This window comes from Anopheles bellator, chromosome 1 (genome assembly GCF_943735745.2).
Source record: "Anopheles bellator chromosome 1, idAnoBellAS_SP24_06.2, whole genome shotgun sequence".
Taxonomy (NCBI): domain Eukaryota; kingdom Metazoa; phylum Arthropoda; class Insecta; order Diptera; family Culicidae; genus Anopheles; species Anopheles bellator.
In genome coordinates this window covers 18,169,597-18,176,296 of record NC_071285.1, presented here as the reverse complement: position 1 = coordinate 18,176,296, position 6,700 = coordinate 18,169,597, and positions in this window count along the sequence as shown.

Here is a 6,700-nt window from a genome sequence, read left to right as displayed (position 1 = left end):
AGAACTTCCTCCACCTCTGAAGAAATGTTCTAGCGATGAACATTATAATAATTTGACGCTTACATTTTGTGTGATAATTGAGTGAGAACTTTCCGCCAGAGCCCGAGACATGCCCTGTCCGTTCGGATTTATCCAGAGATTATTGACTGTGTGATAATATTTACTTACGGTCGGGCAAACGGTTCAACACTCAAACATCTCTTCCTGCCAGCCAGACCAAGCTTGTGGCCATCTCTCCCGGTTGGATAAACGGTACTCTGGATGCCGGCCGCTCGACCTCTGATGGTCGACAGAAGATAAGGGAGCGCGGCTTCGTACCTATGTTCTTGTGTAATCCAAAACTCACGGAGTCGGTCCCTGTGGTCTTTTTGGGTGTGAGAAATTAATATTCAAAAGTTCGTGGCTCGACTTTTGCCGGGTTCTGAACCCATCCATCTGCGTTCGGGTGTGCCGATGATGGTCAGTTGGACCCTTGGGAGGGTCTCCATTTGACCACACGGAAATGGAAACACACCACCTAAGCCCGGACCGACCAGATGCATTCTAATTCGTCGCCAGCCATTCCAGCGGCACTCCAACTCGTATGATACGTTGGGCTTTTTTTATGAGGCAACCCTCAATGCTGAACTTGAACCACCGGTTCCGGTTCTGTTGAACCCTTTTCCGGATCACGACGAGCCCTTTCAGTCCCGCAATGCTTCGGAAAACCCGGCGTGTTTTTCGGCAAACCAATGGCCCTCTCAATGGCAACGGCACCAGCATTCCTGAGAGTGGCTGCGTGAGTGTTAAACGGTTGTGAAAATAGCTACCGCATCCCGGTGGTGGTGGTTGGGTGCGAATAAAAAGACCGCAATTCAACGGTATTCCAGCAGCAGCATCCAGCACTTCCGCCGGTAGCGGTGGTGGTATGCGAATAATAAACGAAAATTAGATAAGGGATCGGGAGGGAAAGCATAAAAAAGGAAGGCACCACACAGGAGCACACCGGGATCCAGATTGCCGACTCACGCCGTCGTCACGAGGGGAACAGAATGTTTTAATTTCGGTCAGCACCACAACGTAGTTTGCTCTTTTTTGTACGATGTTTACAAGTTACGGGAACGTGTTTGATAAAACAGGTAACAGGGTTCTAAGGGGTTTTCAACGCCGTTCTTTTTACAAGTCAATCCACTACTGTCAACATACGGAGCAATAAAATTTCTGCCCGACGGCGACACAAAAAAAATTGGTAGCACCAACCAACACGGCATAATCTTCCTCCAACGAGCCACACGTTTTACGACGGCGTTTTACGTTGGCCGAGTGAGCGATTACATCGGATTATTCGTGTCTGAGCGCGACGGAGAGGTTTGTCTGCCCTGTTTGGTTGATTTAAAATTTAAATTCAAAACTCCACTCGCGAGAGTTTGGTGTGTTTGTGCGCGGGACAATTTAACGTTTCTTTTTCTGGAGGTGACGAAAAAGCCGTTAAATTGACTGAGTCAATAAACAATCAACGCTGGTAGCGGCCAGCGGACCCCACGGCCTGGAGAGCGTTGCTTTATTGCACGTGGGCAGCGAGGGGGTTCATCCCTTAAATGGCGTTGCCATCTCTTCCGGGCCGACAAAAAAAAAGGTCCGAAACTTACAGGAAACCGATTTCCGATTTGGGTCACGACCTTTCGCTCAACGGCAAAGAAATGGGAGAAGGGCGATTGACCCTTTGGAGCCGGCGGGCGGGACCGGGACAAAAGTCGTTTCCTTCCGTCACAGAAATGATAATCATAAATTGCTCATAATTTGCGTCTAGGGATGATATTCGGCAAAGGGTTCGGTCGGGTCGTCCCAATTTGCGACTAAAGCCACCGCCGGAACGATAGGATGCGTTGCAGCGCGCGGCGTGGAAAGTTACCCGAAATTGTATTGGTAGCTTCTTGGGCATAAATAAATTAAGCCCGGTTTTGGGTGTGGAAATATCATCATCAGTACCCTCAAGAAGAGCTAAATGAGATTATAAAGGGATCACTAGAAGGATGACGATCGTAATTATCTATTAATTATTGGAAGTGCATACAGTCGTTAGGCAAGGGAGAATTAGCTTAATTACCGCCCTGCCCTTTAAGCACACCGTAAGGACCCCGTCTGACTGACCTAGTGGCATACATAAGTGCCACGAATTAACCCCTGCAATGAATCAATTAAATGCTTCATTCAAACAGTAAACATACAACGCATCGAATGCAAAAATAAACAAAGTTACACCGACTGGTCGCTGCTGACCGGTCGGCCGGTCGGAAGGATAGTAGTTACTTAAGCGGTAGCCGGCAGTCATTAGGCGCGCGATCCGGAAAGTGATATTCCATGTTTACCGGAATCGCATTAACGCTTTCATGGAACACGGGACGGAGTGGCCACGGGACACCACACTCAGCAACAACAATCGGTCCGATCGATTCCGCACGATTCATGAATAAATTAACACTTTCCGCGCGGCTTCAGTGAATTTACAGCAACACAACGTCGTCGATCGGTGAATCATGATAAGCGATCGAAGGGATCACCATGAGAGGCACCAACAAATCTAGGCATCAATTTGGGCACTAAATTGCCGATCGAACACTGTGATGCGATGGTGATATGTTCGGTTTTTGGTGGGAAAATGGCTCCGGGTCGTGTCGCGGCTCACGAACGGAAGTGATACTCCAAACGGTTAACCGTTAGGAAAAGTGTCGTGGGTATATTAGTCAAGCTAATGCTCCAGAGCGGTGTCTACGGGGGGGACCTACTCTAATGAGCAGGAAAGCACCCTGTGGCCCTTCAGCGTAAATCTCCACCAATGGTTTCCGGTGGAGCTAAAAAACGCATTCCATTTCTTTCATTCGCTTTGTTCGTCGGTAGGGGCAAAGGTGTCCGATTTTTGAAACGAGATCGGCGGCTAATGGGCTGATGCTGTCCGTACGGAAACACAGCAACGTTTCATTCGAACAATGTCCGAAATGGAAAAGCGTCACAAATCACTTAAGAAATGCGCCTCGAGGCCGTCAAGTTTTTGCTTCACCGCGAAAGCCTACAAATCTCGGTTCCCAGCTAACGGTTCCTCTTTCCACCGTTCATCTTGAGATGGGGGCCCTCTCTGACTTCCCATTTGTCACACCGCGCCTCTTGCGGGACCGAGAGCACAACTGGGCAAAACCTTGGCCCTTGTGGAGCATCGCCCCACTTTTGACGGAGTGTCCGCTCCGATCGATCCAATTCACGAAACAATAACCACCGCCCCGGGGGAAAGGGTTAAGAGCTGACCATCAGATTAGAGAGAGATCCGAGAGGGGAATATCGAAAGAATCCGCTTCGGGTGGGTGGAATAGGCTAGTATCGGAACCGGTTCCGGTTCGGCGGCCGAGAACGTGGAGCGACCAACCTCTGACAGTGATTGATTATTTGGTCACGGGATTTACACAACCGGACGCGGCCACGGGAATCAGCTAACGATTAGTGTACGCAACGGCCGAGAGAGCTGTTTTGAGTTTTTCGGCGGGCTTTTGGGCTTGTTGTCTGAAGTGTTTTTTTTTCTGGTGGTCCACCGGTAACCACTTGTGGTCGATCGCCCACTCCGGTTGTCGATTAAAACGCATTTCATCGTTATCAGGCCCAAGTGGTTAGACACCAACTTGACGACTCCCGCCCGGTTGGCGTTGAGCTGAACACAAACATGCCATTTAGTGTCCAACGGTAGCCCCCGATTCATGCGTGCGTGCACAACCTTTGACAGGCTTGTGGACAGGGTTTCACCTTTGACAAACATGATGGCTTATTGCCTTTCGGCTTTCAGCAGCGCAGCGGAGTGTCGTGCGAAACCAAACCCCGAAAAGAGTGAATTAGATTATGGGTTTTGTTTCCGAACGTTCTCTGGCCAGCTTGTTGGTTGCGTGTATGGGGCTTCTTCGAGGGCTTAAGCGGTTCCTTTAGGTCCTTCCACGTGAACCCTCTTATGCTGACGCGGCTCCTAATGAAGTGGACGACAGGTTTGATAAATGGCTGCCACGGTTCTAGTGGGCCACGGAGGGAGCACTAATAGCCCTCCCCGGGAGCGTGTGAGTCGCACCACGATTGGTCCTAATTGAATTGTAATTTATTTCCATTCCTGCGTTTTGGGCTCAAGGCGGAGTTGAAGTTGTGTAACTTCACAGTCACAGAAGGTCAGTCATTAATATGGGGCAGCAAATTTTCGGTTACTGGTTTTTGTTTGGGCCCCTAATAGATATAAATCTTCTTTAAATGGTGATTGATTCGTACTGTTATCAGAACGTGGTTAATTTATGATGACACCTCCGGAAAGGAGTCATTTCTTGTCCTCAACATAAAAAAGAAGAATTGCTGCAGACAGATACCACTCACAGCCGAGAGTGCCAACTCGCTCTGTTCAGCTCCGATGAAGTTTAATCCACTAATCCTGTCACACTGAGTGACAATCGAGAGGAAATCAACTGTGTCCAATCTCCACTGGCCGGCAACACAACGCCTTGCGCTACATGTCCCGCCGTCCAGCAGCAGCTCTAAACAGCCAGACATCTCTCCTAGCAAAAGTGGAGACTAGGAGGCGTTTGGCCCACAAGTTACGACCCGCTGGGTGGCGCGTCAGCAGGATGGCAATTTACCGAACCGGTCCTCTCTGCGGACAGTGTGTATTTGCGCGCACACTTCATAAGCACACAGAAACAATTGACTTCAATCTAGGTTGAATTTATTTGTCATCAAAGTCGAAAGTGTTAAGCCACCGGCGGCGGCACGCTGTTGGGTACGGCAGCATCGGCGGCCCCGAACAGATTCTCTCCACCGGACCAGGACTAGAGCTTCATGATGGCAGCATGTGCTTTGACCGTTCGCCGAAAGAGAAGAGGCAGCAGCATTGTTGCCTACAATGAATAGGGGGCGACTTGTTACGCAAATGTCTTCTTTAGTCAGCAATTTAATCCGCATCGCTTGTCCGCACGTCTGCTGCCCACGAAGGATCAGAGAGAGAGAGCGAGAGAGGGAACGGATTCCAACCAAAAACCCATCGTAGGGCTATGTCTGCGGTTCGCTTACATCGTTTCGATCGGAACGCTGCCTCGGAACAGACCCAACATTAAATGTATGATTTATGTTCGTGGCAAGTAGGAATTATTCCGGGCCAGAAAACTGCACCAGGAAAGCCACAGTTACGCCTTACAACGGCCCGTCACTGTGTCCGTTTGTTTTGCATAATAAATCGTACGCGTTTGCAACAACGTCACCCCCAGAGAGGCGGCCCCAAAATGTTAGCCCGGCAGATGGCAAGTGCCATACGTCGCTCCGTTCCGGTTGAGCTATTGATTTAATTGTTGAATCATAAAACTTTAATTCGATTTCGAACACACAGAGCACTGGTACAGTAGGCTCCGCGGACGGTCGGTCGCCCTTGGTGTTCGATGCTCCAGTGAGTAAAATAGTTCAATCAAGTTACCATGGGATCAAGAGTTTGGTGAACAACGTCAATCTAGAAACGCAAATCTAGATCAACAAATAATGGGTCCGAAGTGAAATAGAAGGGAACGTTTATCTGTTTATCTGCTAAATTTCTAAACAACCGTTACCAAAAATGTGTCCAAATTGAAAGATTTACTGATATTACTGCGCGAGCAGACATCTGCGCTATTTTCGGGCACCAAGATTCCGTATCGCACGATCCCCGGACACAGCCAGGCGTTGTCCGGCGGACTCAATCTAGAAAGGCACATAAAACTGATCAGAACACATCGCCATTGGGCCTCGCAAAACTTCGCTCGCCTGCGCTGGACGCTTGATTTTGTTTGTCCGATTTTATCGACCAAAAGACCGCGCGATGGTTCGCGCGCCACAATAACCGTTGTTGACTGGGCGCCACACCATTCCTGATCTAGTTTTTGTTTTGTTTTCGGTTCGGTTTTGAAAACAGGGACTCAACGACGGATAAATTGGGCGAGAATAGATTTTTATCATCACACCCCGCTGGCCAGCCAGCCAGCGGGACCGTTTCCTTGATTGGCTGGGGCTTGGGTGCAATGATGAGGGTGATGCTGTACCGCGGTCGGTCAGCAATATGTGTCAATGTCGGGAGCATGATTTACTCAGTTGACCCCCTTTTTTCGTGCCTTCGTATGGGTGCCGGGTCGTTGTGTTTCATAATAAAGGGGGCGAATAAAGGTGCATCTAGGTTGGTGGTCACATCCTCCTAAACATACCTTTCGCAGCAGAAGAGAGCTCGATAGAACAGGACAAATCTGAAACAGATTAAAAAAAACAAAATGTTTATAATATCTTCTCGATTAACAAAAGACCAAAAAACCTTACACAAAATCAAAGAATAATCTTGATTCGTGCGTAATAAGCTCCATTGAAGGGTTGCTGTGGCGAACAATTCCAAATTGGCACGTTGTGGCCTTGGGGAATGGATCGTCGAACAGTGAAGACCCTTTTTCCCTTCACAATAGCCGCCCATCATGGTGTGTTACTACTGCACGGCCCCCCCGTTAACGTTGTTTGCCTTCTTGTTAAAGATAGATTGCACGTGATACCCGAGACTCATTGAACTTGCGGGTTTTCTTTATGCTCCCGTCGTTCGAAGGACAACGTTGAAGGGACTTCTACCACACGACAGCCCGATAATGCCCGATGTGTATTGGTCCTTCAACGCCTGCCATAACCCTCGCGGAGGGGAGTCCTC